The sequence below is a fragment of the Pristiophorus japonicus genome, chromosome 1 (genome assembly GCF_044704955.1).
Source record: "Pristiophorus japonicus isolate sPriJap1 chromosome 1, sPriJap1.hap1, whole genome shotgun sequence".
Lineage (NCBI taxonomy): Eukaryota > Metazoa > Chordata > Chondrichthyes > Pristiophoridae > Pristiophorus > Pristiophorus japonicus.
Window position 1 is genome coordinate 187,797,941 of NC_091977.1, and position 27,403 is coordinate 187,825,343.

The following is a 27,403-nucleotide window of genomic DNA, read 5'->3' on the forward strand; positions in this document are numbered from 1 at the left end:
CAAATTCACTGTCTGTGAAAATAAGCTTTAATGGGGTTATGGCGCACAGATGTACAGAAAACAGGCCCACTAAGTATTAAGGAAAGCTGCTATGTGTGATTTGGCCATGTTGGATGAAAGAGATTAGCATCAACTCTAACTTATTTCTAACTGAATTATTTTGCATTAGAGTATAATCTGGTTGTTTTATATGTTAAGGGACTGTAATGTTAGCATCTAAATTTTCATGTTAGATTAACTGACAATATGACTTCCAATACAGTGTTGTGTCAAAATTACTATTGTCACAGCAAAATAGCTTTCCACCGTGTCATTAATTTCAGAAGCTATTTCACACGTATTTTTTTTACATTTTTATGTTGACATCATTGTTTTAAATTGTTTCTCCCAAGCACTTTTGTTCCCAAAGGTATTTTTTTGAAAGGGGATGAGGTTGTAAAAGTACTTTATGATGGCTCTAAATATGGTGTAAAAGGTCATTTATCTGACATAATAAGTACCAGTCTGCACCGCGTTGTTCTAATCTGACACCTTCAAAACAGAAAATAAATTGAAAAATGAAAATACAAACTCAGTGAATTTTACCATTATAATTGGTGCAAAATATATTTAGCTATCGTATAAAGGTATAACATTTGCTTCTGATGAATTCCTGTTTATGGTATTAGTTACAATACATCCTCATAGACAGTCCCTTGAAGTCAAGGAAGGCTTGCTTCCACTCTAAAAGTGAGTTCTTAGGTGACTGAACAGTCCAATGCAGGAATTACAGTCTCTGTCACAGCTAGGACAGACAGTCGTTGAAGGAAAGGGTGGGTTGGGCTGGTTTGCTGCATGCTCCTTCTGCTGCCTGCGCTTGTTTTCTGCATGCTCTCGGTCTCGGCGACGAGACTCGAAGTGCTCAGCGCCCTCCCGGATGCTCTTCCTCCACTTAGGGCGGTCTTTGGCCAGGGATTCCCAGGTGTTGGTGGGGATTTCACACTTTATCAAGGAGGCTTTGAGGGTGTCCTTGAAACGTTTCCTCTGTCCACCTGGGGAACGCCTGCCGTGAAGGAGTTCCGAGTGGAGCGCTTGCTTTGGGAGTCTTGTGTCAGGCATGCGGACAATGTGGCCTGTTCAATGGAGCTGGTCGAGTGTGATCAGTGCTTCGATGCTGGGGATGTTGGACTGATCAAGAACACTGATGTTGCACCATGCACAATGCACCATGATTGTAGGCTAACAATGTCCTAGCTTGTTTGCTACTTTTGATTACTATAATGGTCAAATACATTGAAAAAATTAGTGCACTTTTAAGATACTTTACAAAATGTGTTCATGTGTTAATTAGTTATTAAAGTAGTTTTAAACACAATTGAAATCTGCTGTGCTTTCTTTAAAGCTTTGCCATATGTTGCATCAGTGCAGTCTCATTGCAGATCGAGTAGTGAGTTTTGCAACAACAAAGATGGCAATAGATCAAATCTACTGTAGTTTCACAGAAAACATCAATTTTAATTATTGCAATAGAAGGATCCTTATGAAATGCTTAGATGGAGGCCTTGTCATTATTATAAAATCCTAACAGACTTGAGCTGCCTGCTTGTTATTAGATGTGTAATACATCAGCAGGAAGGACCTTATGTACATCACTTTGCCAACTTCAAACAAGATGTTGCTAATAAGAATGACCCCTCCACCTAGACACATGGTAGGCACAAACAGCACCAAAGTGCGCTTCACCTGGCCTGAATTTTTGGGTTCAGCCCACTTAAGTCAGTCTGATATACTCCTGGCGCAGACCTTCCCCTTGGCAGACTTATGCCTGTAAATGGCGATGGCAATCTAACCTCTTAGGGGTGTAACAGCAATAATGGCCGCTTGGTACAGGACCTTCCGGCAGCTGTCCAATGACAGAAGCCCCTCTGTCCTTATCCCCGTCCTGTCAACCCTGTTGAAGAACAAGATTTAGCTTCTAGTAGCCTTCGGTGACATCTAGGCCCTGCTCAGATGCACTGTTCTGGGTGGTGTTGGCATATGGCCTGACGCCTGCTTCTTCTGGGTGCTGCTTCAAATGGGCACCTGCCTGGAGTATCTGGAGGAAAATGAAGTGGAAGGTCCCATTAGTAACCATCTGCCGGATTTGCATGGCTGTGCCCACTCAGAACAGGAAATTCCTGACAAACCTAAAGGGACAAAGAACTGCTTTTGTGCGTCTCCCCACTTTTTCCTCTGCTTTGTGCAAGGACACTGTGTGTTCTCCAGATACAGAGTGAAGGAAAATCTGCCCTTACCTCTGATTTTATGGAAGAGTTGCACTAAAGAGCCTTCATTATTCCTTTAATATTTTTCCACTTAAAAAAGCATTAAATGGACAACAGCTGTCAATTTATGCCAGTTGTTTTGCCTATACCAATATGGCGGCCTGCGCATGTCTGGCTCGGAATGAGCGGGCACTTGCTACCCACCATATTGGAGTCTTGACAGGCTGTTTAGCACCCTGAAAAGGGGCACTGTGCTGTCAAATTTCTAAGCCTTGGTTCCTTGTATGCCTACTGTGGAGAGTTTTATTTGTAAATCTAGTAATTCAAGTGCTAACCCTGTTGATGCAAATTCTGTTTGGCAAATCATTGCAAAATAATATATCTTCTGTTCGAAAACAATTGTACATTGTGTAGTTAAGATGCTAAGCGTTGTCAAGAAAACCAGGCTACATAGAACAATGGCTCTTTACTACTAGCATTTCCTGGATGAACAGAAACACTGTAATTTTAGTATTGTAGTGAAGATCTGATGCTATGGGGCATAATTGAAGACAGAACGGTAACATAAAACAGCAATTTTCTTCTTTTGCTTTAGTTTGGTTAAAAATTGTTTCAAAAATTTATGAGCCCGCAGCAGACAAAATCATCCTTTTGTGCAATCTTGTTCAAACTGGTCTGCAGTTAATAGACTCACAGTGTAAGGAAAGTGCAACATATGGATCTTGTTACTGCACAGAGAGCTGATTTTGGCAGTTCCTCCAGAAAGTAAATTAAAGCTTTAGGTAGTCAAGAAAAGTGACAGCATGTAGACCCTTGCTGCAGGGGAAACTTGAGTTCATTCTATGGGTTTGCAAGCAGAGTTTAAGGAAGTAACGATTTCCTTAAAAAGTTGGTCCTAAAAATTGTGCTGTTAATTTTTTTTTAATTCTGAAAAAGGTTCAGAAATTAGTCTTATGCACTTCACATATTTTATGAGGTATAAGTTATGAACTGCTGGTGTAACTTTTGATATTAAGCTCGTATAATACTGTAATAATCTACATGGTGTCAGTCATTGGACTATTGTCATGAACAATTATAACTAATTTAATTATTGAACCTTTATTCTAACAATGAATCAGCAAATGTTACCAAGGCCTATACTAATACTGTTAAACAGCCTATAGCATTAATTTTGTTTTAATCATGAAAGTTACCTTAATTACTGAGAGAATTGGAATGTGGACATCTATTGTACCCTAACTGTATATGGAAAAAGGCAACAGTGCATGACATCTATTATTGTGTGGTTTGTTTAATGCTGTGCCATTCTTGTACACGGGGGCTGTCAACTCCGTAAATTGTATGCATGTTACAGCTAAAGAATTAATATTACAAAGCTGGGACAGGTTGTGTTAATGATAAAAAAGATGGCACTGTATTCATTTGATCCCTACCTTACAAATGACTAGACTTCAAAAAAGTACATAATTTGCTTTAAAGTGCTTAGGCGTCCTGAGATCAGGAAAGGCACTATATAAATACAATTTATTTCTTTTCTCAAGTAGTGGAAGTGGGGCTTAAATTGATTAGCCCCCAAAAACAGACGCAGGGTTTGTGATGCCCAATTAACCCGCACGTGGTTGGTGTAATGCAGGCAGCACACCAATTTCGAGCTGCTCACCAATTATAATGGTTTTTGCAAGCATCCAGCACTATCCATGCTGTTCATTGGCTGCATACATCAGTATGTGGCCCAATATCGTTACTAACCTGTATTACTTAAAGCTAGCCTGCACTAATTAAAGCTAGCTTGCATTAATGAAATCTAGTCTGCACTAATTAAAGCTAGTCTGCACTAATTAAAGGGGAGGTGTATTGTGGCTGGAGCAGGAGCTGGGAGTCATTCTGCAAATGAATCTGACCTGAGAAAGAGAGAAGAATGGCTGGCCATGGGACAAAATGGGCGCCCAGGTTTTTGGATGCTGCGCTGGAGGTCTTGGTGGAGAAGGTCAAAAGGAGGAGAGATGTCTTGTATCCTAAGGGAGGCAGAAGGCCTTCCAAACACATGATGGGAAGGCAGTGGGAACAGATAGCCGCAGAGATCAATGCCAGGAGTATAGCCCCAAGAACCTGGATGCAGTGCTGCAAGAAGTTTAATGACCTCACATGAGTGGCCAAGGCCAGTGAATGCATCTTCAAATGCCATATCATACCAACTGCACTACTAGTCTCAGCCACTGCTCAACTCACCACACCAACATCACTCACCTACCAAGAATCTCTATCAATCAGGAATCATACTTAACATTCATATGCTTCACCTCACCTTCACACATTTAGCACTTCTGCAAGCCTCACACCCACATAAGAACATAAGAACATAAGAAATAGGATCAGGAGTCGGCCATACGGCCCCTCGAGCCTGCTCCACCATTCAATAAGATCATGGCTGATCTGATCATGGACTCAGCTCCACTTCCCCACCCGCTTCCCATAACCCCTTATCCCCTTATCATTTAAGAAACTGTCTAATTCTCTCTTAAATTCATTCAATGTGTCAGCTTCCACAGCTCTCTGAGGCAGCAAATTCCACAGATTTATAACCCTCAGAGAAGAAATTTCTCCTCATCTCTATTTTAAATGGGTGGGCCCTTATTCTAAGATCGTGCCCTCTAGTTCTAGTCTCCCCCATCAGTGGAAACATCCTCTCTGCATCCACCTTGTCAAGCCCCCCTCAGAATCTTATACGTTTTGATAAGATCACCTCTCATTCTTCTGAATTCCAATGAGTAGAGGCCCAACCTACTCAACCTTTCCTCATAAGTCAACCCCCTCATCCCCGGAATCAACCTAGTGAACCTTCTCTGAACTGCCTCCAAAGCAAGTATATCCTTTCGTAAATATGGAAAACAAAACTGCACGCAGTATTCCAGGTGTGGCTTCACCAATACCCTGTATAACTATAGCAAGACTTCCCTGCTTTTATATTCCATCCCCTTTGCAATAAAAGTCAAGAGACCATTGGCCTTCCTGATCACTTGCAGTACATCTCACAGCTTGCACACACTGCCAGCTATTCAACCATGACATCCAAACATATTGCATGACACTCACTGACGCATTTCCCTCTCTTTTGCAGGAGAAGGTGGCACACAACCTGATGCAGCAGGAACTAGCTGAAGAGAAGAGGTGCGCCTGCATGTTCTAACCCCCATGCAGAAGATTGTGCTGGCCATTATTGGAAGGGCCATTGCTGAGGCTGTGGCCGCTGGTGGGGCTAAATCCATTGAAGGTGATGGTATCCTCATACCTAATGCTCCTTCTCACATCCCGCTTCCCCTCATCCTACAATCTGCAGATGGTGTAAGCATGCACCACTTCCCCCCCCCACCCCCCACCACAACCTTACCTTTCTGCCTTTCTTCTTTCAGACACCCAAGAACTGTAACCTGTCCAGGCAGTTGTGGAAGAGCAGAAAGATAGTGAAGATAAAGACACACTGTCATCACTCGATTTCACACTCGCAGCCACCAGCTCAGATAATGACACTGTGCGTAATTTAGAGGATGCATAGAGGCAGGATCTGCTCATGGTGAGACACTGGACACAAGTGATCTGCAGCTAGGGCAGGGGGCAAGGATAGTGCAGGTTCCAGCTCACCAGAGGGCGTGGTCGCACACAATTTCTTTTGCAGAGGACTCAGATGAGGACTTTGATGGGTCAGGCTACAGATAAAGGCTGATGGGAGTACACACCAAAATGATTGGTGCATTGGGAAACCTGCCAGAAAGCTTGCATTCAATGTCAAGGAGCATGGAGGAGTCCGGCACCAACCTTTCACAGGGCTTTGTGCAGAGCTTGGAACCCATGATTTCCAGCATGGAAATGATGGCCAACTCCATCAGCACACTTGTGGAACCAACTATGATGCAGTGTCTGATGGCTGATGTATCAGCTTCCATTGCAGCACAAGCAGCAGTCACCCAACGACTGAGTGCTACAGCGGAAACTCAGACAGCTGCCATCACAGATCTGGATATCAGTGTTCAAAGGGGCTTGCAGGGCGTCACAGCAGTCCAGCAATCTGTCTTCTAACTGATTACTAGGATTACTGAGGCAGCACTCTGGGGGAGTGGCAGTGGTTCCTTGGAGCTCAAACCTGCTGTCCTCTCTCAGGATGACAACATTCATGTTCGCATGCCACTCTGCCCTTGCTGTTGTGTTTCCTATCAGCCAGCCAGCCCAGACTCCTGACGCCCATGCCGAGGTGATGTAGACTACAACCGGGCCTTCTCGGCCCAGAGCTACTTGAGGTTGTCCTCCAAGGCCATCTGCAATCTCCCCCACTGCAAGTCAGCAGCCTTCCTCCAGCCATGCTGCAGCCACTGGGGCAACACCTCGTGGGAGCACTAGGATAGGCAAAGGCACACAGAAGACAAGCACTAAGGAACTGGAGAAGGGTGATTAGTTTATTGTTGTATGCAATATTAATTTTATAAAATTGGATTAGAATATGTATTTTGTGTTGGCTTTTATTTTTGTATTGTGGGCAAGAAGATGATGTGATGGTCAGAAGTGTGGGACTGTTGATGAATGGGAAATTAGGGTAGAGATTACTGGTATCGTTCTAAAATTAGTTGTCCACATACTTTCCGGCCATAAAGGAGCTGTCTAGGTTGCAGTCTCCCTTCCTCATCCTCAACTTCCTCTCCCTCCACCTCTGCCTCGTCCTCCTCATGCTCCTGTTCCTTAGCTTCTTGCCTGATATGTGGTAGCAAAGGCTGTTCCCTCATGATGGCAAGGTTGTGCAGCATGCAACATACAATGACAAACCTTGAGACCCACTCAGCCGAGTACTACAGGGCTCCTCCAGAGCAGACCAGGCAGCGGAACCGTTGCTTCAGGACACCAATTATGTGCTCTATCAGATTTCTTATGGCAGCACAGCTCTCGTTGCATGCTTGCTGCACATGTGTTTGTAGTTTGAGATCTGAAGTCCTAATCCATGTTGGCAGCAAATAGCCCTTGTCACCCAGTAGCCATCCTTTGCTTTGCCATGGTGGTTGAAATGCAGCTAGCACAGAGGAGTGCCGCAGAATGAAAGCATCGTGACTGCTGCCATGATACCAGGCAATAACCTGCATGATGAGTTGCCTATGGTTACACACCGGTTGCACATTGTGGGAGTGGAATCCAAGAAATCCAGCCTACCCAGGCAATGAGTCAACAAGAAGAGGGAGAGGAGAGTAAAGAAGAATAATGAAAAGAAACACCATCACTCGATTTCATACTCCCAGCCACCAGCTCCTCGAGGTCATCCTACACGACCATCTGCAGTCTCCCCCAGTGAAAGTCAGCAGCCTTCCACCAGCCATACTTCAGTCACTGGGGTAGCACTGCACAGGAGCACTAGGGTAGGCAAAGGTACAGGCAAGACAGTCGCAAAGAGAATGCACAAGGGTGACTAGTTGATTTTTTGATGTAATATTCGATGCATATATGAATAGATTTGGATTGGAAAGCTTGCTTTGTGGTGGCTTTTATTTCAGCATTATGGCCAAAAGGACGCTGTGATGGTCAGTAACTGAGAGAGGGTAAGGTGTGGGACAAATTATGAAAGGGGAATTGGGGTTATGGTCACTGGTGCTGCAGGCAGATGATTCGATTCCAGATATCCCGGCCAGAAAGGGGTTGTCTAGGTTGCCTCCTTCCTTCCGATTCATCCACTTCTGCTTTTTCCTCTTCCTCCTCCTCCCTCTGTGAGCAGCTTGTCCCCTTTGCTGCCTGTGCTTCATCTGCATGTCATGCTTTAGCCCAAGGTGATCTGCAACTAGAGCTCCCAGGACTGGGAGCAAGTGGTGTTCCCAGAGACCTTCCTTTAAAAGCCAAAGCCGTGCAAACATCCAGTAGCAATCCCTGCACTCCCTTCACACTTTAACAACTTTTTAAATGTCTTGCACCAAGCCACTACTCCAATAAAATGTAAATAAACCAGTACAAAAGAAAAAATCTAAACTTACCTGAAAGTTTCATGTGTCCCTTTAAGAAGTGCTGGCAGTAACTCTGTTGTGGTTTGGAGAGGGCGTTATTAAGAATGTCCAAAAATCACAGATCGTCCTTCAATTCAGGCATTGCATGCCGAATGACGTCACAATATGCATCATTTCAATATGGGAAGTGAGCGCAAGCAATGGCAGCGCTGCCGACCTGCCCAAAATGGCGGCCGCTGCGTTCTTCACCAGAATCAGGTGGAAACGAGGAGGTTGCCTGTTTTCTTCCAAACCAGCCTTAACGGCACTAAAGGTTTCAATTTCTTGACCTTGTCTTAATAGTTTTGATGCTAAGCACAGCCAACCAACTCAGAGCAGCAATCAACAAAGTCAATGGAATGTTGAACTATATAGGTATAACAGTTGAATACAATGAAAAAATCAAAGAGCATGTTATTATTTAAATGGAGAAAGATTGCAAAATGTTGCAGTTCAGCGGGACTTGGGGTACTTGTGCATGAAACACAAAAGTATAGTATGCAGGTACAGCAAGTGATCAGGAAGGCCAATGGAATCTTGGCCTTTATTGCACAGGGGATGGAGTATAAAAGCAGGGAAGTCTTGCTACAGCTATATAAGGTATTGGTGAGGCCACACCTGGAATACTGCATGCAGTTTTCATATTTACGAAAAGATATACTTGCTTTGGAGGCAGCTCAGAGAATGTTCACTAGGGTGATTCCGGAGATGAGGGGGCTGACTTATGAGGAAAGGTTGAGTAGGTTGGGCCTCTACTCATTGGAATTCAGAAGAATGAGAGGTAATCTTATTGGAACGTATAAGATTATGAGGGGGCTTGACAAGGTGGATGCAGAGAGGATGTTTCCACTGATGGGGGAGACTAGAACTAGAGGACATAATCTTAGAATAAGGGGCCACCCATTTAAAACTGAGATGAGGAGGAATTTCTTTTCTCAGAGGGTTGTGGATCTGTGGAATTCGCTGCCTCAGAGAGCTGTGGAAGCTGGGACATTGAATAAATTTAAGACAGAGATAGACAGTTTCTTAACCGATAAGGGACTAAGGGGTTATGGGGAGTGGGCAGGAAAGTGGACCTGAGTCCATGATCGGATCAGCCAAGATCGTATTAAATGGTGGAGCAGCTCGAGGGGCCGTATGGCCTACTCCTGCTCCTATTTCTTATGTTCTTATGTTTATGTAATGATCAAATTGCACAGCGCTCTGGTCAGACTGCACCATGAGTATTGTGTTCAGTTCTGGTCTCCGAGGCACAAGGGAGATTTTCAAATGTTGGAGGCAGTGCAGCCACAAGATTGAATCCCAGTGTTAGGTAATCTGAGTTATGAAAAAATGCTGCAGAGGTTGGGCTTTTTGTCTTTGTAAGGAGATGTCTGAGACGTGATTGTAAAGTGTTTTTACTGTTAATCCCTAGTTGCTCTTGAGATGGTGATGGTGGACCTTCTTCTTGAACCGCTGCAGTCTTTGTGGTGATGGTCCTTCCTCAATGTTGTTATGCAAGGAATTCTTGGATTCCAGTGACAATGAAGGAAAGGAGATATATATCCAAGAAAGGGGGCTCAATTTTCCTGGGTCATTTGCGCCGTTTTTTTGGCGTGCCGTTTTTTCTGACGTAATTATTTAATTCAAAGTTTCCCCCTGGAGTCTGCGCCGATGTAACTGCTTTAGTTACCATTTTTCTATGTTAAGTTTTTTTGACATCACTCCCTCATGTCTGCGTCAGTTAGTTTTCAGCATTTTTCACAGTTTGCCCGAAATGTTTTTATCCTAGGTCGGCGTATCTAGCCACTCCCGAAAAACCTTCTGGTGAATTAACAGAAAGCAACGCACGGTGAAAAATCGGCGCTGAGCTGAAAGACGCCATTGTTTCTCATCGAAGATTTTGGAGGGATTCAAGAACACTTTAAATATCCATAATAAAGTTCAACTTTTTTTTTTAACCTTTCAACGGAGTACATGGAAGTTTCTTGGATTTCTGAAGTTTTCATGTATTTTTTACTCACACGCCACCACCGAACATCTTCAAGCAGGGCTGGAGCGGGGCTCGTAGCGTCAGAATCGGCCCCGCGCCCAGACACAGGGGCGTGGGGCTCGGCTGGAAAACAAGCCCGGGGAGGAGGGGGGAGGGATGTGGCGATCGGAAGGCTGCTGCCCTAGGCATAAGACTGTAATGAGGTTGGGGGAGCGGGGGGAGAGAAGTCACAAGATCTGGGTGTGGTCCATCCATACAGATCTCGGGCAGAGAGAACAAAGAACCTGTCCTGCCTGCTGTGTTAATAATGGAACAAATAATGAAAATGATTTCGATTTAATTTAAAATATATTTTATTCAAAAGTTTAACAAACAGTTCTTTGTACTTAACTTAACTATAAAATTATTCTTGTATCAACTTTAAAGTTTTCAGTTACGATCACTTACAAACTTTAAGATCACTTAAAAACTTTCATATCACTGACTAACTTTTAAACTTGTAAATTTACATAACTTACAAAAATATTTTAATTTGAGACCACAGTTACAACAGTAACAATAATAACAACAACAACAGCAGCAGCAAAGAAAGGCTGCGCCCATCTCTCCTCCACTTTATTCTAAGATCGCCCGCCGCACTTGTTCTTGGTGACTCCACCACCCCTGCCCGCAGGCGGTGGCACAGTGTTTCTGGGGTTGGTACCAAGCTTATTCTTTCTAAGATCTCGGGTAGTGCGGCCTTGTTGGGGGCGGGGGGGCGACAGGCGACAATGTGGAGGGCCCGGCTTGGGGCTCTTCAGAGGCCGGTGTGGGGATTGGAGTGGGAATGGCAGTTGATTCTGTCAATGGTCGTGGGGTCTGGGCGTGTTCCCTTATTGCAGCAGCTAACTCCAACATGCGGTTGCTCATGCACTCTGACAGTGTCTCAACGACCTGCAACATTCCCTCCCTCATGTTGAGCAAAACTGTCTCAGCTACCTGTGACATTCCCTTCCTCATGGTCACTGACATGGTTTCTGCTGACTGAGATATTCACTCACTCATAGTCCCGGACATCATTCCCATTTCTTGTGGGATTGCTGTTACTTCTCCCAACAGTCCCGCTACCTCATCACCCGTCCCACTGATGGTGTCCAGGAGTGATCGCATAATGTCAATGATCTCCCCACTCATTACCATCATCTGAACCACATCTGTTAGATCCTGCACCTCAGGAGAACGCTATTGAGCTCTACTTCCCCTTCTCACCCTGGGTGTGGCTCACGCCCCACCACTGGGACCCACAGCCTCTGAAGCTGGGGCCGTGGTTGTGCCTCGCTGCACCACACCACTGGGACCCGCAGCCTCGGATGGTGGGGCCCTGGGTGTGCCTCGCTGCACCCCACCTCTGGGATCCACAGCCTCGGACCTTAGGAAACCATGGAATGTCATCAACACTCAAATCACTCGTCACTGAAGGGGCAGGCACCTCAATGGGCAGCACCTCCATCAAAGTCAGGAAAACGGTGGGCGCATCATCCATCTCCATCCCCTCCACCGCCCCCTCAACCTCATCCCCATGCTCTTGATCTGGAAGGTGGGATTGGAAGATGTTCTCCTCTTCAGGCTCGTCCTCATCTGAATCTTCTTCTGAATCATCAGGGTCGGCCTCAAGTTCAGCAAAATATAACAGAACAGACAAATGGTTAGCAGCAGAGGAGGGGGCAGGGTGGTATGAGTAGGCTCACACAGGCCAGGCAGCAGGCTGATATGAAGGACCACGATGAATGATAGCACATTGCATCAACCGAAGTGTAACTGATGGAGACATCCCCATGAACCGAAGCATGGCTCGTCCTCGCAGTACTTAACATTTAGCAAAGCCAGACTGTGGAATTTGCAGGACTTACCCTCTCCCTCGAGTGTGGGCCCAGCTTGTGCAATGATGGTTGCTTTTCTCCAGGCAGGACCCATTAAAGCAGCAACCCTCTCTTCCAATGGTGTCAGTGGCTGCAGATTTGCTGGGCCTCCTCCTGTTCGGGTTCTTTCCCTTTTATTGTGTGCCACCTTCCTTTGCAAAGCTGAAAATGCAACTTTTTAGAGAGGGTTTCTTTCTGCTGGGTGGGACATATACAGCTGGTCACATTTACAATGGCACTTCCATTGAATGAATGAAAATATTACTTACATTAACTGTCATGTATCCTACATGGTTATTGCTTGTACTATTACAGGGTGTGCCCAGGGGGCACCTCAGTGGGAGACTTGTAGATTACCTCTACAGGTGTGCCAGGCCATTATAAAAGGCAGGCCACCAGGTGTGATCCTCACTCTGGAGTTATCAATAAAGGACTAAGGTCACTACAGTTCAAGTACAACATTGCCTCGTAGAGTCATTATCAGAACATCTAAAGACATAACAATTGCCACGAGATTACGGACCTTCACGCGAAAATGGCTACCTTTGGTACGTTGCAGCAGTTCACCAATGGTGATGATTGGGAGAGGCTCGACCATTTCTTCACAGCAAATGACCTGGCAGGCGACAATCCGGCCACACTGGCTGATAAGCGCAGAGCTATCCTGCTAGTTGTGGGCCCACCGTCTATTGACTCGTCAGGGACTTGCTGGCACCAGCGAAGACAATGACCAGGACGTACAAGGAGCTTGTAACGCTGATCCAAGAACAATTCAAGCCCAAAGAGAGCATCCTCACAGCCAGACACCGGTTTTACACCTACCGACGGCCCGAAGGTCAGGAAATCACGAAATATGCTGCAGACCTCAGGAGGCTGGCGGCACCGTGTGATTTTGGCGACCACCTCACCGAAGCGCTGCGGGATATCTTTGTCATTGGAATCGGCCATGAGGCCCTTCTTCATAAGCTACTGTCTGCGGATACCATAGTCACACTGTAGAAGGCCATCTCCTTGAGCCAAGCATTCATGACCTTGACCTGTGGCTCTAGGCAGATGACTCATCCTCAGGATTCAAACCTGGCAAGTACTGTGCACAGATTGGCGCCTTTTAGAGGCTGGACTGTAGAACGTGAACCTTCTCAGGAAAGAGAGAACAGGCCCCCGAGTCCCTTAACTCAGGGGTGAGAGGTGCTAATCGAGTAGCACCATGCTGGCGTTGCGGAGGGAATCACAGAGCTCACCAGTGCCGTTTTAAAGACTATGTGTGTAAAGGCTGCAGCACAAAGGGCCACCTCCAGCGAATGTGTAAAAGAAATATGACTCGCTGTGTTGATGAAGAGTCTGCAGATGGCCATGAATCCAGTGTGGATTATGAAGCGATAGTCAGAGAGGCAGCTCAGCCCCACGATGAGGTATATAGCATGTTTACCTGCACCACTTGTTGAGGATGGAAGTCGAGATAAGTGGCATTCCAGTCTTCATAGAAGTGGACACGGGGACAAGCCAATCAATAATGAATCAAGAAGCCTTTGAGAGGCTATGGGACAATCAAACTGAATGACCCAAGTTGGTCCTGGTTCAGGCAAAGCTGCGCACCTACAATGATGAACTGATCCCAGTCGTTGGTAGTGCGGATGTAAAGGTACTCCATGATGGCGCGGTGCACATGTTACCTCTATGGATTGTTGCAGGTGATGGACCAATGCTACTCGGAAGAAGGTGGATGGAGAAGATCCATTGGAGTTGGGAAGATTTCATCCCTCCAGCGATCGACATCCCCCGCGCTCAGAGGCAAAGCAAGCCTCCACCTGAGGTTGGATCCGGCACCAGAGAGCAGACCAGCACAGCACCCGGGGCACAGACCGCTCAGCACGACTGCGTGGAGATGATCCAGCTGAGACAACCTGAACGCACCTTCCAGGCTCCAGTGGCAGGACTTCGGAGGAAGAAAATCCAAAGGCGACTTTCCAGCTTCGGTGGCAGAACCCGGGAGAAAAGGATCATCGCAGACGACATCATGGATGGAGGAAAGATGGCGCCCAAACCAGAGGTGATGCGTTGAAGAAAAAGATGGCCGTGGCCAGACCATGAAGTGCAGCGCTGATGGAGCAACACGTGGCACCAAACGGAGAAGAGGATTGGGGAAAAGATAACAAGGCTTTCTTAAAGGAAGCCTGCAACTCACTACATTTAAAGGCACAGTTCCACACTCTCAATCAATGTAAGAGCAACTGTGAGTTAGATGTAAAATGTGCAATTGATGATCAGAGCTATGTACATGCAATAAGCAAAGAAAAAGATCGCGACCGGAGCTGCAGGTTATTTACAATGAGTAATGAAATGTTGTGCAATGTAGGATTTCAACTGCATACAGTCAACATAGCAGGCAGACACGCATCGGGAGCACACAGGTCCAGCGAGCTACCCAATGTAGTAGCCTGCATCCCTGGGACCAGAGTTATGCACCATGGACTGTGGCCACAAGCAGCCAATACATACAAGCCGCAGAGCAAGCTATCTCAGGAGGGCAACGGCACTGGTATTGATACCCTGCCCCTGATCGGCTCCACTTCTCAGGCACCCAATGGCACCAACCGCCATGAGCCTGAAAGAACAAACCACGCTAAGGTGCAGCCTCCAGACACTATCACGACCAAGGCTACACCTGGGAACAAAGGGCCACCCGCAACGGTTCTCCCAAATGGGACTGGGATCAGCCAGGATCCCAAACCAAATAACGCCCAAGCAAGCGAGTCAGCAGTTCCCTGCACATTGCTAGACGACTGCTTCTCAGGGAGCAGCAGTGACCCAGGGCACAAGGAAAGGACAGGGAGGTCACAGGCATCTGTGGACCTGCCCGACGCTAGGAGCAACGACAATGGCCCCGAAAACAGGCAAATTGAGCCAACCGGGTTCCCACTGCCAGCACTGGGCACCGCACTACCACCAGACTACCTGGACACCATCCAGCAGTTCTGGAACTAGTTTGTCCTCACACACCAGTACTGATTCCAAGTATATATCAAGTATGTACCTCACCAGTCAAATGTACTTGCCTCACAACTGTACCTCAAATGTAATGATGCAAGTGCAATTATTTTTTGGACTTGAATGCATATGAATGTAATGAACCACCGGCATAACCTATATGTGGCGGGGGGGGTGGGGGGGAGGAGAGAATGGCGTGGTCATGGACACACAAACAGAAACCACCAGCACCTCTACTGCCAACGAAACATCACCTACTCACCCAAGATGGAAATGACCCTCCAAGGGTCAACCAGATAGAGCTAAGCCCAGAGCACAGTCAATACATGAAGGCGATTTGTACTAAAGGCTTGGGGGAGAGTGATATCATGTATCCTACATGGTTACTGCTTGTAGTGAGGTGCCACCAGGGGGCACCTCAGTGGGAGACTTGTAGGTTATCTGTACAGATGTGCCAGGCCAGTATAAAAGGCAGGCCACCAGGTGTGATCCTCACTCTGGAGTTATCAATAAAGGACTAAGGTCACTACAGTTCAAGTACAACACATTGCCTCATGGAGTCATTATCAGAGCATCTAAAGATATAACACTAACTACTTGACCAAGGTCCTGCCACTTCTTTTTACACTGGCCTCCAGATCTCGTGGTGGTCACCATTGCACAGTAATCTTTTGCAACTTGGTTCCAGCGTTTTTTCATTTCTTTGGGTGGAAATTTCATGTGACCTCTGCTGATGTCCAACTCCTGCCATTTGATCTCAATCACAGTAACTAGTGTCTCCACTTCATCCTGTAAGAAATTCTTGGTTCTTGCACCGCGTTGCATCTTGTATTGCTGCAGATCTGATTTTTCCAATGTTCTCACACAGCACTCCTTCTCACACAACTGGCTCTTTAAAAAAGGCTGATTGCCAACCTGGAGCTGTACTGCGCATGCACATCCATTGAAGTAATGTCAAAAACATCACTTTTTTGTCGCGCATGCGCAGGATGTGCGACATCGTTTTTTTCAGCGTAGACAGCAGGTTCCACCTCCCGAGGCGACTGGACACGCTGCGCAGCACCAAATTTGAATTATACATCGGGGAAACTTTGGCAAAATATTTCTGGCGCATTTCTGGCCTAGAAAACCTGGCGTAACTCTGGCAATACGCCAGAAAATGGGCTTGGGCAAAATTGAGCCCAATTAATTGTTTGGGAAGATTTTGCAATCCAACCTTAAGCTGCATTGGCAATCAATGATGGCAGTTAAAAGATTATTTTATGGATTAAGCTCAGACCTCGAGTTATGGCAATGGCTCAGGGGTTTATTGATTGTGTAAGCTCACCCTGAAAAGTGAGTGTGCAGCAGACTGACAAAGACGCTATCGGCACTTCTGAAGGGGACATAAACATCTTTCAGGTAAGTTTGCATTGAGCTTTTGGACTGGATTTCTTTTAATTTATTGAAGTAAAGGCTTGATGCAATACATGTTAAAAGTTTTTTAAGTGTGCAGGGAGTGTTGCTGGATGCTTGCAAGGCCTTTGATGGGAAAGGAAGGCCTCTGAGAAGATAGAAAATGCTGAAAATTGTCAACAGGTTAGGCAGCATCCATGTAGAGAGAAACAGGGGTCAAAATTGCCTCTTTTTGCGACGCCCATTTTCACCTGGGGTGTGGGGGGGGGCACTACCGGCTCCTGCAAAATTGCGCAGGAGTTAGCGGAGATGTTGCCACGTTAGCACCGCACCCCGCAGGTAACGCCCTGGACCGCCACGCAATCAGCGCTGACATCGTCGCTATGCACGGTGACACCTTAGCGCTGTGCACCAACTCCTTTCCACCCCGCAGTGGAAATTGCCCTGCGAAGCTGCTGCGAGCGGTGTCAGCACAAGCGTCGCGAATCGTGAACCGGGCCGACATCCGCTCACGGGACGGAAGTTAAAGAGGAGGTTGGGAGCATCCCGTGCCACTATCTTATCTGTTTGGCTGACTCACCTTCTCAGTCTGACTTCGTGCTCTGTTGCATGGTCTGGGCCGCCATCGTGCAGTGGAGGCCATTAGAGGCCCGGCAGAGTGTGCAGCGGCCCTCTCCTTTAACCGAAGGAGTAGGGCATTGAAACACATCAGCCCACGTAGCGCTGCCGATCGTGCCCCAGAACCCGCCCCAAGAGCAAGTGGAGCACATGAGATTGTGCTCTGAGGGATGGTAACTACAATTTCGCGGCTGGGGCAGGACTTCTGCACTGGGCATAGGACGTCCCGCCCGAGTCAGTTACCGCCTCCAATCGGGGCATTGGGGAATTTCTGTCCCAGGTTGAAATGCTGCCTGACCTGCTGATATTTTCAATATTTTCTGCTTTTATTTCAGATTTACAGCAGCTGCTCGCAGAGGGCAGAGGACGACCCAGAAGAGGAAGATGCAGAAGAGGAGGAAGCAGAAGAGGAAAAAAGGAGGCAACCCAGACAGCCACTTTCTGGCCAGGATATATGGGATGGAATCATCTGCCTGTGGTACATAAGACCATACGTGTTGTATATGGAGAAAGAGTCAGACTGAACACTGTGAGCTCAAAGTAAAGTGTGACCTTAGTCTTTTATTGCAGGTCTCCAGAGTGCCTTCCCAACCTGTGAAGTCTCCTTAAATACCAGTGCTCCCAAGGGATTATGGGATCTCTTGGGACTCCAGGGGATGAACCCTCTGGTGGCTGTACAGAGTAAATACAAGTCCACATATATAACAACACTCCCCCCAAAGTCAATAGTGTAACTATTTAAAATGTGAGTCGATCTGGGGCCCTTTTTGCCCTGGTTGATCGTCTCGGTGTGAAAGCTGGTGTTGTTGAATCATTTGTTGGGCCCTCGTTGGGCTGCTGTGCAGCTGGCCTTGCTGGGCTGCCTGGTGTGTTGGGCCCTGTAGGGCTTCTGTGGATGATGGGTTCTGCTTCGTGGTCAACCGTGGTGCTGGTTGCCACTGGTGTGTATGTTGGGAGATCAAAAAAGGTAGGGTCCAAGGTGGGTTGCTCAGGATAGTCCTTGAATCTGAGCTTGATTTGGTCCAAATGTTTCCGATGAATGAGTCCATTTGAAAGTTTGACCCGAAACACCCTGCTCCCCTCTTTGGCCACAGCAGTGCCGGGAAGCCACTTGGGACCTTGTCCATAATTTAATACAAATACAGGATCATTGATTTCAATCTCGCGTGACACATTTGCGCTATCATGGTATGCACTTTGTTGAAGCTGCCTGCTCTCTACCTGTTCATGTAGATCAGGGTGAACTAACGAGAGTCTTGTCTTAAGTGCTCTTTTCATGAGCAGTTCAGCAGGTGGGATCCCAGTGAGTGAGTGGGGTCTCGTGCAGTAGCTAAGCAGGACTCGGGATCGGCGAGTCTGTAGTGAGTCTTCAGTTACGCTCTTCAAGCCTTGCTTGATGGTTTGCACTGCTCTCTCTGCCTAACCATTGGATGCTGGTTTAAACAGGGCAGATGTGACATGTTTGATCCCGTTACGGGTCATGAATTTTTTGAACTCAGCACTGGTAAAACATGGCCCATTGTCGCTCACTAGGACATCGGGTAGGCCGTGAGTGGCAAACATGGCCTGCAGGCTTTCAGTAGTGGCAGCGGACGTGCTAGCCGACATTATCTCACATTCAATCCACTTGGAATACGCGTCGACAACCACAAGGAACATTTTACCCAAGAGCGGGCCTGCATAGTCGACATGTACCCTAGACATCCGGTTTGGAGGGCCAAGACCATAAACTTAGCGGCGCCTCCCTGGGTACATTGCTTAACTGCGAGCATGTATTACATCTGTGAATGCAGGACTCTAAGTCCGCATCGATACCGGGCCACCACACGTGGGATCTGGCTATCGCTTTCATCATTACGTTGCCTGGGTGAATACTGTGGAGGTCATTGATGAAGGTGTCTTTGCCCTTCTTGGGGATCAGTACTCGATTGCCCCACAGAAGGCAGTCTGCCTGTATAGACATTTCACCTTTGCGCCGCTGGAATGGCTTTATCTCTTCCTGCATTTCCACTGGGACACTGGACCAGCTCCCGTGAAGCACACAGCTTTTGACTAGAGATAATAAGGGGTCCTGGCTTGTCCAGGTTTTGATCTGCCGGGTGATTGCTCACTCTCAAATGCTTCCATAACCATGGCTAGATCTGCGGGCTGTGCCATTTTCACCCCCGTAGTGGGCAATGGCAGCCTACTGAGAGCATCGGCGCAGTTTTCTGTGCCTGGCCTGTGGCGGATGGCATAGTTGTATGCGGACAACGTGAGTGCCCATCTCTGGATGCAGGCCGAGGCGTTGGTATTTATCCCTTTACTCTCGGAAAACAGGGATATAAGTGGCTTGTGGTCAGTTTCCAATTCGAATTTTAGCCCAAACAGGTATTGATGAATTTTCTTTACCCCATAGACACATGCTAATGCTTCTTTTTCAATCATGCTGTAGGCTCTCTCAGCCTTAGACAGACTCCTGGATGCATAAGCAACCGGTTGCAGTTTCCCAAAATCATTAGCTTGTTGCAATACACACCCGACGCCATATGACGACGCATCACATGCTGGTACCAAATGCTTACATGGATCATACAACACAAGCAATTTGTTTGAGCATAACAATTTTCTCGCTTTTACAAAGGCATTTTCTTGGCTTTTGCCCCAAACCCATTCGCCCCCTTTTCGTAATAAGACATGTAGTGGTTCTAGCAGGGTGCTGAGACCTGGTAAGAAGTTACCAAAGTAGTTCAAGAGTCCCAAAAACGACCGCAGCTCCGTCATATTCTGTGGCCTCGGTGCGTTCTCGATTGCCTCCGTCTTCGCGTTGGTGGGCCTGATGCCATCCGTCGCAATCCTCCTTCCCGAGAACTCCACTTCAAGCGCCAGGAAAGTGCACTTTGAGCATTTTAACCTGAGCCCCACGCGGTTGAGTCGACTAAGAACCTCCTCCAGGTTCTGCAGGTGCTCGACTGTGTTCCGACCTGTGACCAAGATGTCATCCTGTAAGACCACGGTGTGCGGGACCGACTTCAGTAAACTTTCCATGTTTCTCTGGAATATCGCCGCCGCTGATCGGATTCCAAATGGGCATCTGTTATAAACAAAAAGACCTTTGTGCGTATTGATGCAGGTGAGGGCCTTCGATGATTCCTCCAGTTCCTGCGTCATGTAGGCTGAAGTCAGATCCAGCTTCGTGAACGTCTTTCCTCCCGCCAGCATTGCAAAGAGGTCATCGGCCTTTGGTAGTGGAGAAACGATTGATAATTACTTTGTAATTGCCACAGATTCTGACAATGCAGTCTCCCTTGAGGACTGGGACAATAGGACTGGCCCACTCGCTGAACTTGATCGGTGAAATGATGCCCTCTCTTTGCAGCCGGTCTAGCTCGATCTCTACCCTTTCTCTCATCATGTACGGTACTGCTCTCGCCTTGTGATGGATGGGTCGCGACCCCGGAATTAGGTGGATCTGCACTTTTGCTCCTTGGAATTTCCTGATTCCTGGTTCGAACAGCGAAGGAAATTTGTTTAAGACCTGGGCACACAAAGTGTTGTCAGCGGGCTATAGCGCTCGGACATCGTCCCAGTTCCAGCGTATCTTTCCCAGCCAGCTCCTGCCGAGCAGCGTGGGACCATCGCCCGGTACCACCCAGAGTGGTAGCTTGTGCACCGCTCCATCGTAGGAGACCTTTACGGTAGCACTGCCGATTACAGGAATCAGTTCTTTAGTGTAAGTTCTTGGTTTCATGTGAACTGGAGTTAAGACTAACCTTGAGGCCTTGTTACATCACAACCTTTCGAAAGTCTTTTTGCCCATGATGGACTGGCTCATGCCCGTGTCCAGCTCCATTGACACCGAGAGTCCATTTCATTCAACATTCAGCATTATCGGGGGACAATTCGTGGTGAATGTGTGCACCCCATGTACCTCTGCCTCCTCTATCTGAGGCTCTGGTTCGTTGTGATCCTCCGTGGATCTGTCCACCTTTGCAATATGGTGGTTTGCAGGTTTAACTGGATTAGCAGCTCGCCTGCACATATGTTGGAGGTGTCCCATTGTTCCACAGCCCTTGCAAACGTACTCTTTGAATCGGCATGAATGGAAACGATGATCACCCCCCACAGCGCCAACAAGGTGTTAATGGCCTTGCATTCATCACCCTTGATGGTGGACTCTGAGACATCTGCGGACATGCAGCTGCAGGTATGTGTGACCCGCCCTGTACATTACGATTTGAAAACAACATCACTTTGTTCACAGTACTTGTAGCAGCACTTGTGTGCTGAGAGATTTGCTTCGTATTGTCACTGGTGGCAATGAACGCCTGGGCTATTGCTATGGCCTTACTCAAGGTTGAGGTCTGTACAGTCAAAAGTTTGCGAAGTATGGTTTCGTGGCCAATGCCAAGTATGAAAAAGTCTCTGAGCATGTGCTCCAAATGTCCTTCAAATTCGCAATGACCTGCAAGGCGTTTTAGCTCGGTGACATAACTTGCCACTTCCTGGCCTTCAGACCTTTTGTAGGGCAGAACGCTTTCCTTCGGGTTCAAATGCTCTCGGACCAGTGTGCACAACGCGTCGTACGATTTCTCTGTGGGTTTCACTGGAGTGAGCAGATTCTTCATGAGGCCATATGTTGGTGCCCCACAGACGGTGAGGAGGATCGCCCTTCGTTTGGCAGCACTCTCTTCCCCATCTAGCTCGTTGGCCACGAAGTATTGGTTGAGTCGCTCCACAAAAGTTTCCCAATCATCTCCCTCCGAGAATTTCTCCAGGATGCCCACTGTTCTCTGCATCTTTGGGTTCGCTATCTGTAGCTCATTGCCAGTTGTGTATGGAGAAAGAGTCAGACTGAACACTGTGAGCTCAAAGTAAAGTGTTACCGTAGTCTTTTATTGCCTCCCCAACCTGTGAAGCTTTCTTAAATACCTGTGCTCCCAAGGGATTATGGGATGTACAGAGTAAATTCAGGTCCACATATATAACAATAAGAACATAAGAAATCGGAGCAGGATTTGGCCATTTGGCCCCTTGAGCCTGCTCCGCCATTCAATAAGATTATGGCTGATCTGATCTTGGCCTCAACTCCACTTCCCCGCCTGCTCCCCATAACCCTTGTCTCCCTTATCATTCAAAAATCTGCCTATCTCCACCTTAAATATATTCAATGAACCAGCATCCACAGCTCTCTGGGGTAGAGAACTCCAAAGATTCACAACTTCCTGAGGGAAGAAATTCCTCCTCATTTCTAAGGCGACCCCTTATTCTGAAACTATGCCCCCTAGTTCTAGATTCCCCCATGAGGGGAAACATCTTCTCTGCATCTACTCTGACAAGCCCCCTCAGAATCTTGTTCGTTTCACCTCTCAGTTTTCTAAACTTCAATGAGTATAGGTCCAACCTGCTCAACCTTTCTTCATAAGTCAACCCCCTCATCTCAGAAATCAACCTCGTGAACCTTCTCTGAACTGCCTCCAATGCAAGTATATCCTTCTTTAAATGAGGAGACCAAAACTGTACGCAGTACTCCAGGTGTGGTCTCATCAACGCCCTGTACAGTTATAGCAGGACTTCCCTACTTTTATACTCCATATCCCTTCCAATAAAGGCCAACATTCCATTTGCCTTCTTAATTACTTGCTTTACCTGCATGCTAACACTTTGTGTTTCATATCCAAAGACCCCCAGATCCCTCTGTACCTCAGCATTTTGTAATCTCTCCCCGTTTAAATAATAATTTGCTTTTTTATTTTTTCTATCCAAGTGGATAACCTCACATTTTCCAACATTACAACTCCATCCGCCAATTTTTTGCCCACTCTATATATAGCCGATCTATATCCCTTTACAGATTATTTGCGTCCTCCATACAACTTGCTTTTCCACCTAGCTTTGTATCATCAGCAATTTTGGCTACATTATACTCGGTCCCTTCATCCAATTCATTAATATAGATTGTAAATAGTTGAGGCCCCAGCACTGATCCCTGTGGCACCCTGCTAGTTACAGTTTGGCAACCTGAAAATGGCCCATTTATCCTGACTCTCTGTTTTCTGTTAGTTAGCCAATCCTCCATCCATGCTGATATATTACCCCCAACCAGGACCGGATTAAGGCTATGAGAAACTTAAGGCTAATAGGAGGGAAGGGTCTATATATTGAAGAGTTGCGAAATTCAGCGGAGAACCCCCCCCCCCCGCCCCAGTGTTTGGACTCATTGGAAAGAAAATTTAAAGTGGAACAATCTACCAGAAAGTTTGAGATCCTAATGTGCATATGGAAGAAACTACGAACTTTAATCGGATTTGGGATTTTACAAAGCAGATTGAGTTTGTGTGGACAGGGCTAAGAACTAAAGGGACTATCCTTCAAAGAAGCCAGTTTGAGTATTTGAAGCTGTCTGGGGTACTGAAGCTAAAGCAAATTGTCTGGAGAATTGTGGATACTCGAAAACCCTTCTCCCCAGGTGATATTAACATAGCAACAATTGACCCAGAGATAGCTAACCATCATCCCGATCTGGAAAACCATTCCAGCGCATACATAATAACAATGGCACATCCAGCCAGCATGAAAAAACCCAAGCACAGACAGACATTGCAAATACCAAAGCTAATATTCCCATCAAAAAAACAGATTTAAAAGATTGACACATCTGACCCAGCTTAACATTTAATGAGCCCGCCAAAATATGACAAAGAAATAACAAGTCCGCTAAAATTAAACAAAGAATCCGGGCTGATTTGGCGCGAAGATTAGAACAGTTCCAAAAGTATAACTGAGCCATGCTTTAACAAAAGGTATGCTTTTGCTTCAGAAGACACTGCTAGGGATGCTTAGCAGAAGATATGCACACAGCAGCATAGCATTATAGAGCATCAAGAAGGGACAAAGATCACCACAGCAGTTTTAACTAGCTTCTCCAGCCTCAACGTTCTGCAACCGAAAAGGAAGGAAGAACATCACCATCGTGGCAGCAACCGACCACAGCCAACGTGGTACCACCAAAGACACCACGATCGACCAACTTCGAAAACAAAACCCTGCAAGGAAGAAACCGAAGAATCGAAAGTTTCCACACTACAACCTAGGCCTGACTGCCAACAGGGGAAAAGATTACCTAAGAGACTTTGAACCTATTTCTAACGAAAGAAAGTGGGTACTTACCCCATAAGTCCAAAACGCGCCCTACCGCATCAGCCGACACCACCTAACTGAAGATTGCGCAGCAAGAAGTCTTCTCCGATATTCGGGGTATGGCAAGCAGTACCTACAGAATCCAGCGAACCCGAAATCGTGAACCACCGCCAACTACCAGTAAAGGATTGGTGAGCATAGTCCCTGTTTGCCCTGGAGTTTAATCTAGTCAGTGTTCGGCATTGGGAGGTGGGAGGTGTATTATTCACTGTAACCCCTTTGAATGTGTGATGTACTGTTCTTTCATTCAGTGATTATAAGTTTGACATTGTATTTTCTTGCCTTTAATAAAATCGAAGTTCTTTTGCACCAAACCAGTTGTCTCTTGCACTTTATCACATCTCCCAAATAAATTCAGAGTCTGGAACCCAGGGAGTGGGAGCGATTCAAACCGCTCAGAAGGTCAGAGGTGAACCTGACACCACACACCACCCCCTACAGAAATGGCGACTGCAGCAGGACTCTGGTGTGAGGGATGTGGTGCAGAGAGTGCTGTTTTGGAAGAAAGAACCAATATGGAAGAGAGGATTTCCTCCGATGTGTATAAGAAAGTGAATGTCACTAAGGAATGGGTGCTTGGTCTATTGCGCGCTGAGCATCCGGGAGACGCTGCAGCCCAGTGGACAGCAAGCAAGGACCATAAAGAATCAGTAGAAAAGGCTATTTGGTTGGTCTGTCGACAGCGACAGGTCTAACTCCTAGACAAAAGCATCAAGTCACTACAGGCAGAACTATGGGAATGTGCAGAGACATCAAATGAAAGGGCTATGGCAGGAGAAAGGTTATGGGGAGAACTCTGTAAGCTAAAACATGGAAAGGCACAGCTAATGGAAAGGTTTAAGAACAGTCAGGATTATTTTCAGTGTCAGGTTACTGAGGTTAGGAATAATGAAAAGATACTGCGGGAGGAAAACACTCGCCTCACCCTTCAAGTAAAAGAGCTGGAGGAGAAGTTAAGCGACGTACAGGCAGCATATAAAGTAGCTAGCTCTAATGGGTTCGAATCAGGAGACCACGGTCCCTGTCAGCAACAAATCAAGAGTTTAACTCTTGCACTGTCCAAGGCCAAAGGCATGGTATGCCTAATAAACCCAGGTACAGCCCAGGTAAACCTGGACGAGAAGGAGGAAACTGTTCAACCACCACTTGAGGCACCGGTGACTATACCGATTCAGCAGCAGGAGGGGCGAACGGGTTACAGGGCGGACAGGGATAATGGACCACCACCTGTGATGCTGAGGTTCAGCTCGTTTTGGCAGCAGGGAGGGGTGGGCGAGCCAGAGTAGGAAGAGCCAGAGCCGGGGCCGATGTGCCCGGTCCGGCAGCAGAAGTTCGGCCCTCCCACCGGTGCTGGGGGTCAGGGGCCTCTGGAAAGTCAGTTTGTGGTTCCCCACACTACCCAACAGCTTAGGACTATGATAAGCCACCTGGGAAAGCTCACTCCAAAGGGAGACCCCTCGGTTCACTTTATGGATGTGGAACAGGCAGGGGATATTAATGGGTCCGATGATGCCGAGATAGCAAAGATTCTCCTCCTCTCACTGGACGGCAAGCTGTACCAGTGCATCTCTGCCAAGAGCAAAAGGGGGCAGAGGACATGTGCCGCCATCCAGGAAGACATTCTAGAAGCCATGGGCTGTAATGACAGGAGTCTCTTCTCCAGAGTAGAGAAAACAGTGCAGCTCATAGGGGAAACCCCACAGGCTTTCACAGACAGACTGTGGCCTGTGTACCAGAGTGCTTGTGCAGGGGACCTCAACCGGAATCACCTAAGCCGGGATGAGAGAGTCCATTGGCTCCGAAGCCTGGTGGCAAACAGTTTGCCACGAATAAGAACAAAGGCTGAGGCCTCATTTGACCCGAGAGATCCCCAGGCCACCGAACAGGGAGTGGTCAGGCAACTGACCCTAGCCTACCGGAATGGCAGGGGGACGGAAGAGCACCCATCCAAGGGAAGGGTCCACAAAATCAGACCTAGTCAGGATAAGAGCGAATGGCGCCACGAGGGGGGGCAACCCCTCCGATACAAAAGGTACCTGCTTCGGGTGCAGAAAGAGTGGGCACCGGAGAAAGGATTGTCGAAACCCATGGAAGAGTTGCACAGGGAAGAATTCTCCAGCCCCTGCCCAAACGACTGAGACCGAGAAGCCAGTCCCTCCCCACATGTTTGATACATTCATGACTGCGCTCTGTACAATGCTAGATGGCCCTGGGAGGTTGGCCGCCGCCACTGGTACCGAAATCCCATCTGCCCCATCCCAGCCAAAACAATGACCGTTCAGATGGAAGTGGAAAAGGTGAAAGGGACTTACCTGCTGGATACCGGTGCATCAAGCACCCTCATCTATGCAGCTAACCCCACCGCCTCACCTCTGTCTAGCGGGGTCCCCTACAGCTTGGTGAGTTTCACAGGCGCCGAGCAGACTGGCTCATTCTCCATTCCACTCTCTATTCGTTTGGGAACCCTCCACATCAAGTGGACTTGTGTCCTGATGAAGTGGGAACAGGAAGGAAGGGGGATCCTGGGGGCTGACTTCATTCTAGGCCACGGGATCCTAGTGGATTTAAGAAACCACTGTCTTTGGGGGTCAATATGTATGGGACAGGAGAGTGAGGTGATGGTTATCCCAGAAAAACGGGGAAAAGGGACGGTGTGCACCATGAAGCCAAAGGAGGGTTACGACCTTGAATCACTGGTCAGTAACACTCTGATGGAGTACCAAGAGTATGTGAGGGCAAACCTTGCAGCTTTTGCCACTCACAAACATGACTGTGGAAGGATAAACAGGGTCGAGGTTAGCATAGATGGGGATCCCCACGACCCGATCGCAGAAACAGTATAACTTCCCCAGGGAGGCGGAGGCAGACATGGAAACAGCCTTGGGTTCGCTGGTTAAACAGGGGGTATTGAGACCAATAGCTACCCATGTGAACTCTCCATTGTGGCCGGTTAAGAAACTGGACAACCCCTGGAGAGCCACTGTGGACTATCGAGTACTCAACCGTAACATCCCCGCCTGTGCACCCACCGTTGCTGCCATCGCCGACCTCATTGGAAGTATTCCAGCCTCTGCGACCACCTTCACGGTGCTGGATATT

At 47.3% G+C, this 27,403-nt stretch overlaps 1 long non-coding RNA gene across 1 annotated transcript in view; it reads left to right on the forward strand.

The window, feature by feature from the left end:
* LOC139237106 (uncharacterized) overlaps window positions 1-24,665 on the forward strand; it is a 67,151-nt gene extending 42,486 nt beyond the window's left edge. Inside the window, exons 2-3 of the long non-coding RNA XR_011588511.1 lie at window positions 17,461-17,603; window positions 23,925-24,665. This is a non-coding gene — a long non-coding RNA (uncharacterized lncRNA). The remainder of the gene's footprint in view (window positions 1-17,460; window positions 17,604-23,924) is intronic.
* Window positions 24,666-27,403: the final 2,738 nt, after the last annotated feature.